Genomic DNA, 15,854 nt, shown 5'->3' with positions numbered 1-15,854 from the left:
ATACATATATTATTTGTGTATATATAATTCAAATTGTAATTTTTAAATATTTGTATTCATCAATATTTTAATATTGGGCATGAATTTTCGCACATTGCGCTTACAAAATGCTACTTATATTATAACCCCCAATCCCAATAAGACATTGCATGAAATATGACTTCAATTATGACAATTTGAATTTTCTCAATGCTTCAACAACTTTTTTCTTTTAGGGACAAAATTTCTGTTGATTAAGTTAATAAAAATTGTTTATTTCATTTAAATGGCTTGAATTTGATGTTTACTGTTAGTCATTTTTTGGTGTGGCTTATAAATTTTACTATAAATCTTCTTTAAATCGATAAATCGGAATGAAAAAATTTGTATGGTATATTTATATTACTAATTGAAAAAAAAAATGTCAATTTTTCTGGAGAAAAGAAAAGCTACGGAAAGAAAAGCTGGAAATGAGTGTTGTTAAACATATTTTTTGTATATTGAAAAACATAAAATATAGAATGAATAATGGATCGGAGAAAGGAAAACAAAAAATTGGAGCAAATATCCCCAAGCAAAGAATTAAAAAAAAAAAAAAAAAAAAAAAAAAAAAAAAAAAAAAAAAAAAAAAGAAGAAGAAGAAGAAGAAGAAGAATGCAAGGTAATTGATTCTTGATTTTTAGATATTTTACAAAATGATATCATGTTGATTAGTAATCTAGGTTAGTCCACAAAAAGGATGATTGGCAAAAGAAATGTGAAACGGTTGATGTCAACTTAATATCAAAATATAGATGGATTTCGTTTTCATGAAAAGCCCATTAATTACAAGCAAATATGTCAATCATTTTCAACTACATATGCATGTAATTAATACATCTATCTAGATAGTTGGAATTTACTTGTGCACATGGTCCATGCAAATGCTTATTATTCAGGGCCGGTCCTATCATTTTATAGGTCCGGGGCAGAATAAATAAAATGGGCCCCGGTAAATATATATTTCATGCCTAAAATTTAAATTTAATAAGGAAAAAAATTATTAATATCAATAACTTTAAATAAGATTAACAAGTTTTTAACAATTTTACATACACAATAATAATCATGAAAAAAATTCTAGGTGATTTCCTTAATGCAAAATAATAAATAACCGTATAAATGCCTTCATAAATAAATAATATTATAATTTATAAAAATGAATAAATAATTTAAAATCGAGTAAACTTATAAACAATAACATTGTTATATTAATAAATAATAAATTAATTATTATTAAAAATTTATAAAACAATAATTACAAACATATGTGAAGCTAAAAATCTTTTTTGACTAGGAGTAAGAAATTAAAATATTTCAAAACGCAATAAAAAATGCAAAAAGATATGAAACATAAATATATAGATAAAATAGTTTGAACATAAAGCATATTATAAATCACACATCTTCTATATTATTTATATGATTTTTGTAAATACTTTTTTCTTTTAAATAGATAAATTTCAAACTTTTTTAGAATAATTTGAATACAATGACACATGATAGAAGTTTCTATATTATATTGGTTATATATTCATAAAAAAGTACGGAGTAAATTATCTTTTAATTTTTTTTTATAATTCAATCTCAAAATATATCATATAACCCCCTCCGTCCTAATTTTAGGTGTCTTGTTTGATTAACATGAGTTGATTAAAATTTTTTAATTCAATTTTTCATAATATGTTTAGTATAAGTATATAAAAATTTATAAATTTAAAAATTGCATTAAAAATTTAATATAAAAACTTAATATTTAATATAAAATTTTTTCATAATATGTTTAGTATAAATATATGAAAATTTATATATTTAAAAATTACATTAAAAATACTATTCCCTATTAAACACAAAAAAATTAATAAAAATAAAATTTTTAAAATATAAGCAAAAAGTAAAGTTGAGGAATTCTAAATTGTGAAGGGATGGATTGGATCACCAGCCTTTGATTAAATGATGTTAAAACTCAAGTATTTTACTAACCAAGCTAATTCACATTACTATAAAACATATGTATATAAATTACTTATACTCAATACATATATACTATATATATAAGAGATAGGATGGGGCCCTCCCCAAGCATGGGCCCTGGGCAAGGGCCCAGCCTGCCCTTGTCCAGGACCGGCCCTATTATCATCAACAACTACAGTATTGAGATTGATTATGACTTCGATATCGTACAATAATAATTATATAATTGTACATTTTCAGTTATTGTATATAACTGCAAATTAAATTTAGGGAAAATGACACTTTTTCCCCCTGTGTTGTTTACTAATAGCACATTTTTCCCCTGTGTTGTTTATGTAACCACTTTATCCCCCTCAATTGTTTTTGAAGTGACTATTTTACCCCCTCTCCGTTAAATAAGTGTTAGGGATGTTAAATATGAGGGTAAAAATGGCATTTCACTTATTATTATTATTATTATTATTATTATTATTATTATTATTATTATTATTATTATTATTATTATTATTAATGAATTTGGTTTGCAATATAACTGTGCATTTTAGGCGTGGAGTACTGCAGTATATTAGGTCGTTCGGTGGACTTATTATTATTATTATTATTATTATTATTATTATTATTATTATTATTATTATTATTAAGTGAAATGTCATTTTTACCCCCATATTTAACAGCCCTAACACTTACTTAACGGAGAGGGGGAAAAATAGCCACTTCAAAAACAATTGAGGAGGATAAAGTGGTTACATAAACAACACAGGGGGAAAAAGTGTCATTTTCCCTTAAATTTATTATCAGTACACTAGCTCCTTTTAAAGTAGTAAACCTAATATAGATTCAGGTCTTATTACTTTTAACGTACGGCAGCAAAATCGAAATAGTAGATTATGTGAGTAATATAATTCACTTGTTGGGGATGGGGTGACACTCTTTGTGTGTTTTTCAAGGAGGTGGTTACAAGTTGCTAGTTATATATATATATACTAGTTTTTGTTCCTTCACTTATATATATATATATATATATATATATATATATATATATATATATATATATATATATATATATATAAGTGAAGGAACAAAAACTAGTCATAATAATCTTAGGTTTCAGGTTGTTCCAGTCTGATGTTCATGAAATTGGCAAAAGCTTCGGGGGATCCCATGCATAAGAAGGAGAGAAAGAGATTCCTTTTTTTCCCTTTAACTAAGATTTATCTTATGTAAGCAGATTTCCCCTTTTCTTTATCATCCAAGGTTTTCTCCTTTTTGGCCCTAATGGCATCCAGGCCAGGAGGCTTTCAAATTGAGTATGTGTTCAAAAGGCTACATCCTCATTAGTTTTTTTCTTTTTACACTCCTATGGCCTACACACACACTCTCTCTCTCTCTCCTTTCTCTCCACCTCCATTTGCTAGCTAGATCTATCTATCTAATTACAAAACTCTCTCTCTCTCTCTCTCTCTCTCTATATATATATATATATATATATATATATATATATATATATATATATATATATATATATATATATATATATATATATATATAGGCCTAGTGAGAACAAACCTTAACCTGCGAGCTACAAACTTGTAAAGGATTGCATCGCACTTACTACATGATTGCACAGCACTTATTACATGATTGCACCGTACCCGGATACGATTGCACAGCACTTATTACATGATTGCACCGTACCCGGATACGATTGCACCAAAAGATCCTCCAAGCATGTTTGGGAGTCGTAGGAGTGCAATCATGTAGTAGTTGTGGTGCAATCCTCCACAAATTCGCAGTTTGCAGGTTAAGATTGATTCTCATCTTATTAAAAAATACACACACACACACACACACACACACACACACACATACACACACACACACACACACACACACACACACACATATATATATATATATATATATATATATATATATATATATATATATATATATATATATATATATATATATATATATATATATATATAAACACACAATACATGTATGCATGTATGTATAATCTTTAATTTGTATATTTGACATCTAGACAGTTTTTGAGGTGATAAATATCCGTTGTTAATTTTTCTTAAAATACTGTGGGCTGATAAATTCTCATTATAAGTTGTCTATTTTGATTGACGATTGTAGATCTCAATATAAGTCTATTTTTAGATAGGTAATACGTTTCATTCTTGTATTGGGTAAGCTTTCCGGGTGTTATTTGAAGAAAAGAATTGCACAAAACCAAAATATAGAGTATGTATATATGCATTATTTATAAAAAACTTTGATCCTCATCACATGGATAGAATTGAATATATGAGTCTAGCTCCTTTGGATAGTGATGATGAGAATTATATGATATTATGGGGAGGGAGCCTTCATTTATGTATGCAAATACCCTACCATATGAACCACATTTAATGTGGGATGGGGAATGGTCCCCATACATTTTAATTTGTTTTAAAAAGATTCTTGCTTGCACCTGGAAAAAAGAAATTAAAAAAGAAGAAAAAAAAAAAGATAATTCTAATGCATCATTAGATCATAGTCAAATCCAAGATTTAAGAATCACTATCAACACTTTGTAAGGTTTACATTCACTTTGCAATATATTATGATAAGAAAAAAAAAAAGGGTATAAAGGACTAATAATAATTCTTTTATTTTTTTATATATTTTATTTTACCTAGTAATACAAAAGCACATTGCCCAAGTTTGACCATCTTGACTCTCCCTTTTTTTTAAAAAAGAGGAATCTATACTTCTTTTTCCATCTCTCCTGGGTGGCTGCTGAGGAATTATTTGCATTATTTGATCTTTAATATTATATTTGCATTGCATGTTAGACTTTTGTTGCATAAACAATGAAATCTATAAGGAACATGAATCTTGAGAATAATTATATTAATTAAGTGCCAATGACCTTATGGTCTAGTGGCACGATGTGGCTCTCCTAAATGGGAGGTCATGGGTGTAATCCTCAGTTGGGGCAGTATTGACTTTTTGTGCTTAATAGGTTGGGCGATATTAATTATTTGTGTTGCAGTATGTTGGAAAAATAGGTATGAACAGATATTACATTCGAACAGAGTCAGTAGTACTCAAAAAAAAATTATATTAATTAAGCATATTGGGTTGGTATAATTGGACTTGAGTTTGGCCTGTCATAGTATAGATTGGTCAAATTTGTCACAAGATTTGAGAGAGAGAGAGAGAGAAAGATTAGATATATATTAGTATGAGTAATGATTTAATTAATGGGGCTAAATAGTGCTGTCAACAATATTGAAACCTAATCCCTTGATAAGATGATGCACAATAATGCATGGATTAGAGATGTGTGGCTGCATATATATGATGACTACGAGGAAACAAAGAACATAATTAGAACAAGTGTTTTTGTTTTCCATTGAGGTTTTGGTTGGAGGCCTATATGTCACCCAAAACATGATCAAGAAAAGAAACAAAAGGGATTGTTTTCTTGCTTCCTTGTTTTTTGCCTCTTATCTCCTCCATCCTAACCCCAAGCACACCCTCCCCTTCTTCAAAATTTAAAGATGTTCCAATAATAATAATCAATATAAAACCTACATACCTACACCAACATAAAAAAATTTGGTCAAACCCATGTTTTAATAATGATAATTCAGAAAAACTTCTATGATATCAAATAATACCAGTAACGACGATGTATGTTATACCTAGTATGATCACGTAAGTGTTGCAGGTTATATTATATACTATTGATACTATTGATGACAATAGATTATATAACCCGTTACATCTATATATTTGTATCAAATACAACACAATACTCGATATATCTGACATAACTATAAAAGTGTAGCGAGTTGTATCTGGTATTATTGACACCGATATTGACAGTACTCGATATAATCAGCTATATATGCCTATATGTTTGTACCAAATACAACACGAATAGTGGTATACATCATAAAATTTTTGGATAATCCATCTATCTACCTTTGTGTACCATTGTATGCCATTTGGTGAGAAGGCCACTAATTACTACTTGAGTTGTATTATCACACTAATCATCATTAGTCAGTCTCCTACCCCCTCTTTCAACCTTTCTCTTTCCAAATATCATAGTCATGTATCTTTTCCCTAACACTAAACTTGATCATTATCACTTGGGCTCCACACTAATCTTCCTTTTAATTGCCCCCTTTAATGTCAAATTTGTTAAGCTTGTCAATATTCCGATTGTATACAAGACAAAATCTTTAGATAATCATATTAATTAAATCAAGAGTCTAGCGTGCAAGTTAATGTGTATCTATTTTTAATTATTATTATAAAAGTTAAAAGAAATCCCAAATTTATTCTTATCTTATAATAAGTATGCAATGACTCCAATATCAGGAATATATGTTTATTTCAAATATGGCCTATAATAACCTTCTTTTTATCAATACAACAAATTAAATATATTTATGGATTTCATCAACATAATACCGTTTATATACACTTTTTGTAAAAGTCGAACTCTTAACGTCATGAATAATATTATTTCACTTTTTTTTTTTACGTAAAATATAGTTGTTAGTCATATATTTCAAATCAACGAATAATATTATTTCACATTTTTTTACGCAAAATATTATTCGTATATATATGATACTAATATATATATATATATATATATATATATATATATATATATATAGTAATTAAATTATTTTTTTTTATTGAGGAAATTTTTAGCTAAGCTAAAAGGATATGTTTGAAGAACAGTAATTCATAATATTTCAGAAAGTTTTACAGACACTTCAACTATGCATTCAAAGACCTAGGAACGTTTACTTGGAATTAATATTAATATTAATATTAAAAAATTATAAAAGTGGCATTAATTAGAAAGTCAATTTAGCCCATTGAGCAATGTATATTACCCATGTAAATCTCATGCAAATAAAATATATATGAATATGGACTGTCTTTGAACATTAATGTGAACTAAGATTTAAGTACTGCACAGCATTATTGGTCCGCACATCTATGTGGACCATAAATAAAAAGTATATTATTTTTGTACATAAAATACATTATTTGAATATTGAAAATACATTATTTTGTATACTATATATCAAATAATGTATAGTACATTCTGTACACAAATAATGTATTTTTAGTACCCGCATGGGCAGCTCAACTGGTCACAGAGGTGAAACTTTGGAAGAATGACCAGGGATCGAGTCTCACCAGCGACAGTGTGGGAACAACCTCTCAAAGTGAGGGGGGTTCCTTGTGCGCTGTGAGCACAGGTCTAGCCTCTGTGGTTCATGTTCAGTTGAGTTACCATATATATGATTTACATCCTCCCAAATGCTCTGTCGTGTGGGGGGCCCTTAGAGTTGGGGTTCAGCCTTTTTGGAAGAATGTATTTTTAGTATATTAAAAAAAACATCTTATATTTAAGAAAAGTACATTATTTTGTATAATGTATATTCAATACACAAATAATATACTTTTACTACTAAAATATACTTTTTTTACGCTCCACATAATAATTTTAGAATTCCCTAGGTTAAGTTCAAGCTCTTTTATGTTACCAACTTGTACTTATAAAGAGTGAGTACCTAGACAATAAAGAAGTAAACATATATGGCTGTAGAATGTATGGGAGCTCATATGCAACCGCTATTCTTAGAATATTGGAATACACTCTCTCTAGGTTTACTTTAACATATTTACTAGCCAAAGACTTTGTGGTCAAGTTTCATAACTGTGACTTTCTCAAATGAGAGGTCACAAGTTCGAACCTTAATGAGGACAAATATGTATACACAAATATTTTATTTATTTATTTTAATGTAAACCACGAAATGGTCTGGGTCTTTCTCTGTCCGTTAACGGTTCAGGTCAATAGTACTAAAAAGACATATTTATTATTTAATGGTTAAATTAAGGAAAAATCGCACTTTTCATCCTAAGTTATAGAATAATTGTAGAATTCGTCCCTAAGTGTTGGTCATGCTCACTTTTCGTCCCTAAGTTATATTGACATTACACTTTTCGTCCCTGAGTTATAGAGTAATTGTAGAATTTGTCCATGAATGTTGGTCATGCTCACTTTTCATCTCTAAGTTATCATTGGCGTTGCACTTTTCGTCCCAAAGTTATACTAAAATTGCAAATTTCATCCCTAATCACTACTACATAAATGGTATACTACGTCACTTAATAGACGGAGGTTTTTTAAATAACCACCATCTAATATATTTTGTTATACTAAGTCACTTAATAGATGACGGTTTTTAAATAACTGTAGTATATACCTTAATTAATTTTTTTACGTCATACACTTTAAATAACCACCACGGTTTTTTTTACACATACACGGCGATTTTCGAAGTATCGCGCGTGTAAGTGACTGTCGTTGTAAATATACGTTTTCTACAACGGTCTTGGAAACCGCCGTGTATGTTAACTATATACGGCGGTTAAACAATCGCCGTGTATGTCAACTATATACTACAGTTATTTAAACAACCGCCGTCTATTAAGTCACGTAGTATAACACAATATATTAGACGGCAGTTATTTAAAAAATCGACGTAGTATACTATTTATGTAGTAGTGATTAGGGACGAAATTTGTAATTTTAGTATAACTCAGTGACGAAAATTGCAACGTTAATGATAACTTAGGGACGAAAAGTGAACATGACCAACACTTAGGGACGAATCCTACAATTACCTTATAACTCAGGGACAAAAATTGCAACACCAATGATAATTTAGGGATGAAAAGTGAGCATGATCAACACTTAGGGACGAATCCTACAATTACCTTATAACTCAAGGACGAAAAGTGCAACACCAATGATAATTTATGGATGAAAAGTGAGCATGACCAACACTTAGGGATGAATTCTACAATTACCTTATAACTCAGGGACAAAAAGTGCAACACCAATGATAATTTAGGGATGAAAAGTGAGCATGACCAACACTTAGGGACGAATTCTACAATTACCCTATAACTTAGGGACGAAAAGTGTAATTTTCCCTTAAATTAATTATTTACTTATTTTTAAATTTATTTTTTGTTGATTAAAAATATTATTAATGTAGTCTCTAAATATTTAAATTATATATATATATTTTTGAATGTATTTAAATTTAAATTTAAATTTTATATACTATTACTAAACTTAATATTATAAAAAAAAATTAAATTATAAATAACTTTAAAATGAGACTGATAAAGATAAATAATGTATATGATTTGTATAGAAACTCTTGAAAATGAGTGTTTTCATGTTTCGATATTTTTCGAATTGAAAACTCACTAGAAACTTCTTCAAAACACTTCGGGGTTATTTTGTAATTAAAATAATTTTGTGACACATTTTCAAAAATGAAATGAGTTTTGAGGATCCAATTGAAAAACTAAAATCTTTTTGGGGTAGAAAAATATATGTATTTTTAACTTCTTATTTTTTGCTCTAATTTTTTTTTTTTTTTTTTTTTTTTATAGTTGACAAATAATTCTTATGCATATTTTGTAAAAAAATATTTACAAATATACATTTATATTTACACATTTTTCTCTACATGTTTCATCTCATAAATGCTATTATTTCAACTCATTGCATTATTGCTATATCTTTTTCACTGCGACTTATGCGTGACTCACACCACATTGCTATCCATCTTGGCATTTATATCCATTTTTTCTTCTTCTTTATTTATTTATTTTTTCTTCTTCTTTATTTATTTTGCCTTGTGCGTGGGTCACACAACATTGCCGATTATTCTAATATTATCTTACTTTTTACTATGATATTACGCGCGTGACTTGCATCAGGTTATTACTAACCATTTTTTTTCTATACTTAGCTGATCTCAGGCTCTCAGCTTCGTCGAATTAATTCTAAGTCCACATACACGACTTCATTGTAGATGTATTATACTATTGACAATTCTTATTTAAATATAACATGTACTGAATCTATTACTTGATATGCTCCAAACTAATGGATATATAATAATATTTAGGAATAAGGGTCAAATAGGTCACTCAATTGCACACAAAAATGCAACTGGGCCATCGAACTTAAAATGTAATTGGGTCTATGAACAATGCAAACTTCTTCAATTCAATCCAAAATGATATGTTTACCTGAAAACATCCTGACGTGGCGGTTACCAAATTTAAAAATAATTTTTTAAATATTTTTAAATAAAACAATTATGTATAAAAAAAAAAAAAAGGGCCCCTTCGTCTCCGGCAAAGACAAAGGGGCTAATTCGTCTCGAGCCGTCTCTCTGGCCATGGAAACGGCCCGAGACAAAGCCATCTTCATCTACTTAGCCAAGAATACATAATAATATTTAATTATACAAATACATTTCCACTAAACACATTTTGTTTTTATGTTGTCTCATCAACATGTATGTGATCAAACTAATGAATATATGCTCCAAACTAATGAATATATAATAATATATAATTATACAAATATAATTACATGTATGTGATCAAATATTGGAAAAAAATAATAAGATGTTAGGGTTAGAGCGAGGTACATGGTGGTGTCCCAATGTTACAAGTAAGATTTCAAAGGAGATATCATACTTTATGCCACCAACTCCTTAAGAAATTCCAAAACCTACTCAACTTGGCTCCATGCTTTTCTATTTATTTATTTCATTATAGTACATCTGGGAAATGTATATAGACAATATTTTTTATAAAAAATAAATAAATAAATAAACAATTCCAAGAAGTCGGTGCAAGAATTGCTAACTAGCTAGCTCATGAATATATCCAAAGTCCAGGATTGAAAACGTACTTTTCTATAATCATAAAGGTAGATTTGGTTTTAACTAACTAATTAAATAATATATATTATAGGGACATATACATTATTGGCAATGTGGCAAGTAAGTATTTAATTAAAGTTAAGAAGTAAAGTATTTAATTAAAGTGAAGAATTAAAGTATTTAATTTAATTATTCCACCAACATAATTGAGACAAATTAAAGTCCAAGAATGTGTAACACAATTAAACATTTTAGTTTGACTAAAATTTTATTTCGGTAAGATATTTTGCGGGATCATATGATAAAATTTTACCGAGTTTTGTTGCATTTTTATTTTTAATTAACCATAAAATAATCACATAATTAATGTGCAGTCCATAATATCATTACATGAATTATTTTTTGTATTTAATTATTCTGTGAACTATTTCTATGATAGTTTGTAATTAACTTATTATAAGTTGATTAATTTATATGTTACTTGCTTATGAAACGCAGTTTTATTGGTCAATCAATTCAAAATAAGTTAATATTTTATTTTACTAATTATCAAGATTGGGGTGTAATACTTAGGTTTTTGCCATTATACCCAAAGATGTGTATAGAGTAAACTCTGCTCTTGTGTAGTAACCTACAAACTACACAAGATGGTAAACTACACAAGAAAAATCATGTTCACCCGCATGGGCTTAGCTCACTGGTTTAGTAGGCACTATTTGGAGAAGAGACCAATGTTCGAACCTCGGTAGTAGCAGTGTGGGGATTATGCCCAAAGTAGGTATGCGCACCAACATTTGGCCTTGTCTGCTGAGCTATTGAGTCACGGTAATTTACAACCTCAGCTCCCAAATACTTTGTCGGACCGGGGTGTGGGAGGATTCAACATTTTGGGAGAAGAAGAAAAACCATGTTCAATTGGCTTGACCGAATACTCAAAAGAAAAAATCAAACTTGTGACCTTTTAGGTATAAAAATCATTCTCCGGGTTTGAAATTATCTTAATTTATAAGTTGGTTGTTAATGTATAAGAAAATTGACAGAAACAAAAGGATTTGTTTCAAACAAAAGTATAAAAAAAAAATGCTAGGCTTCTAAACAGAGCCATACGAAATAAAAAATTTTAAAAAACAAAAAAAAAAAAAAACAAAAACAAAAAAAAAAAAAACAAAAACAAAAACAAAAACAAAAAAAAAAACTGTTGACCTAATATAATCCCTCATACAAACTATTATTACTGCAATAAATTTTATATGGTATATATTGTACGAATTCATTTCGTATTTTGGAAAAAATATTTTACTTAAAATCATTATACCTTTTTTTTTTTTTTTTTTTTTTTTTTTTTTTTTTTTTTACGTCCTGTTATATATATTTGAATAAAACCTATGACAATATCTTTAACCATATATTCTAGAATGCATCATATACCATATCATATTTTTCTTTCGAGTCTTGGAAAACTATCGATCTGTAATTTTGAATAGAAAAACAAATTAATATCAAAGTTAAATCTTGTAAAAAACGTTATGAAAAACGAATAGGAGTATAAATTTTAAAAAGAAAAAATTTCCCTTTGATACCTTGACTATTGTACATGTATCAAATTTAGTTCTTAACTATTAGTATTTTCAAATTAGGTAGATGACTATATAATTTGTAGCAAATTTAGTTCTTGATTATTTTTTTGCCTAATTAAGTCCTAAACTTTAAAAATATTAACCAATTTGGTCCTCCGTTTATTTAGCTGTCAGACGTCCGTTTACTCTGGACTAGATTGATAATTTTGCTATAGTCAAGAAACCATTTCGGTAATTAACTCTTCGGTTTAAGAAGAGAGGAAATGGTGCATGTGATTACCGAAGTACTCCTTTGACTATAGCGAAATTACTAATTTTTTCCTGAGTAAACGGACGTCTGACGGATCAACAAATGAAGGATTAAATTTGTTAAAAATTTTAAAGTTGAAGACTTAATTAGGTAAAAAAAAAAAATAATCAATAACCAAATTGATAATTTTACTATAATCAAGAGACTATTTAGATAATTAATTCTTGAAAATATTAATAGTTATTGACCAAATTTAATACATGTACAATAGTTAACGGATCAAAATAAAAAATTTTCAATAAAAAATACGGAGTATAAATAGAAAATAGAAAAAGGGTATGAGGTGGGGTGGGGGGTGGGGGTAGTCAGCGTCAACGTCAAAAAGGTAGGGACGCCCCCACCCACCGTCCCCTCTTTCACTCTGGTTGGGGATTGGGCCGAGGGGGAGAGGGGGGGGGGGGGAGGTTTGGGGTGGCGAGGAAATCAAAGATACGAAAAAATTTTCACGGGACCCACAAATCTATGTGCTGAGCTGTTGCTTTTTTGACATCTCTCTCTTTCCATACATCCCTTTCGCTTTGAAAATTATGCCTTCCCCATCCTTTACATACATTACATACAATATTACAGCAACACATTTCACAAACCCTATTTCTAATTTCACCCCCCCCCCCCCCCCCCTCCGCCATCGACCCCTCCCCACCCCCTCTCTCAATTATTAGTATTGTTGTGTGTTATGTGGTTCATTCTCACTCTCACTCCCATGTTTTCAAATCTTGCATTCCTTTGTTTTAGTTCTTCCTTAGCTTCCAATTTCCAAGTTTCCATGATGATTTTGTTGGGAGATGTGGTGGCATCATGTTATTGAATGGCTAATTTGTTATAATTTTTTCGGACTTAAAACTTTTTTTTTATTTACTAGTGAAACAACCAGACATGATAGTACGTGTTATATAAATATGGTTAAGGTATCTATGTTAGAGTAATAGTATGATAATATTAAAATTTTATTTACATGCGAAAGAAAGAAATATGATATGTTATATATTGTATAAATATCACTCAAACATCTATGAAATTATAATAGCTTCAAAAGGACAATCTTTTCTAATCAATGAAAAATTATATATAATTTTCCATAGTAGAATTTAGTGCTCAAAATTCTAATTTTCATATTGAGTTCTAAGAGCATCGATCCATAATAACTATAATTTTTGATGAGTTTTTGCATGTGTGAGTAAAAAAATAAAATTGAGAGAATGGAAAAAAGAAAAAAAACAAAACAAAAAAAAATCTGAAAAAATAAAATTAAAAAAAAAGAGTAAAGATTTATGGGCGGGCGCAGGATTTGCGCCTCACGCGAGGAAGCGAGACTTTTTTTTTTTTTTTTCTTGGTGGGGCCCACAAATCTGACAAAAATCAAGCTCCTTCATATTAGATCTCACTAACTTTCTCTCCCCCACATAAGCTTGGCCTCTTCGAGAATCACTCCAAAAATTATCTATGAAGATGCCCTAATTAGCGTATAACTAAAAAACTATAGAACCCTATTTGAACGAGAGAAAGAGTTCGCTCCATGTAAATTATTCAGCCAAATATGAATATGAGACCTTATTTAAATAAATTGAATTTATCCCATTAGTTTACAAATTATTTAGGGGGGGAGGGGGTTGGTGGTGTTCAATTGTTCATCCTTCAAATGGAAAACAAAATAGATCCACAAATTTATAGATAAAAATTGACACTTATAGAAAAAACACAAATGAACTATTTACTCGTGTTCTTCAATTTCGACTTTACTAAATGGATAACATTTTTTTTCTATTTTTTATTAAAAATAAATTTAAATACCAACTATATAATATAAAAATGGCGCTTATACCCCTTAATTATAGCCTTATAGCACTTTTTCCTCTTAAATTATTCATGTATCAACATTTGCTCCTTCAATTATTTTAAATGTGGCAAATTTTCTCCCTTTAATATTAAATGAACATTTTTACCTTTAAAATAATTACTCCGTATTTCATTTATTTTTTTCAACAAAGGGAAAAAATTGTCACTTTTAAAATAATTGAGGGGGCAAATATCGATACACGAATAACTCAGGAGAAAATATGTCATTTTCCCATATATAATTTTCTCTTCTATAAAATTTGAAAGAATATTATTTCCAACTATACATGGGGTTTCTTCCTGAATTGAAACCGAGTGAATTAGACAGAGATATATATACACGTACCCTATACATACAAACCAAAATATATATGCATGTATCTGATGTTTGAAGCTAGGGTTTTTCCAATTGTAGGATAGAAAGAGGAGCAAGAAAAGGAGAGATTGAGAAATAGAAATGCGTTTTAATCAGTACTGTTTTGATAAAGAAAGGGTATCCGTGAATTGAATGCATAATTCATAAAGTGATTTTCAACTGCGTTTGCATTATCTATCTTCCACCCACTTTTTCGTTCACATCTTTAAATCTTTTTTTTTTTCTTTAAATATTTATTTTTAGATAATGGGAGAAAGTAGAAAGTAAGTAAAGGAATTGACCAATTAAAACACAATTTTGTTTGCCTTTGCCCCTTAAATTTTATCATATTACTCTACTGCCCTGGCCTACTATCTCTACAGTCGTAGTTTTTACTTGTGAGAGTATATATTTCTTGCCCACAAATTTAAATAGAATGAATAATGTCCAACTCTAAATGCATATAAATAGGCTATTGATATAAATTATTGAAATTTTAACTTAAAATGACATTTAATATGGTCATTTTGCAGCATAATTTTTAGTGAGGTTGTTTTTGTTTTTGTTTTTTTTTTTTGTTTTTTTTTTTTTTTTTAAATTTGGGTCCGGTCAAAGCGGATTCGGTTTCTTCTAAGAGAGAAGTTTAATTTGATATATTATACGCACAAAATGGATAATGCGTCAATGTGAAAATTAATTCTCAAAGTGTACACATTTGAGTTGGTAAGGCTTTGAATGAACCTTTGTCCTACATTGAAAAATGGATGCATGTGGGTTGTATAACATATATAAAATTACTTTTCCGAGGGAATTTCAATTGTATAGCATAAAAGTTCTCTCTAGTGTGTAGAGAGTGCAAATCGATTATCTCAAAATGAAATTGTTTGACTGAGTTATGAATTTTATTTATTGAATGTCATTACTGTTAATAATAATTTTTTTTTTTTTTTTTTTTGTAGAATAAGGTTTAAATTGGCCACTGAACG

Source organism: Ipomoea nil, unplaced genomic scaffold (genome assembly GCF_001879475.1).
Source record: "Ipomoea nil cultivar Tokyo-kokei standard unplaced genomic scaffold, Asagao_1.1 scaffold1310, whole genome shotgun sequence".
NCBI classification, from domain to species: Eukaryota; Viridiplantae; Streptophyta; class Magnoliopsida; order Solanales; family Convolvulaceae; genus Ipomoea; species Ipomoea nil.
This window is presented reverse-complemented; position numbering follows the sequence as displayed.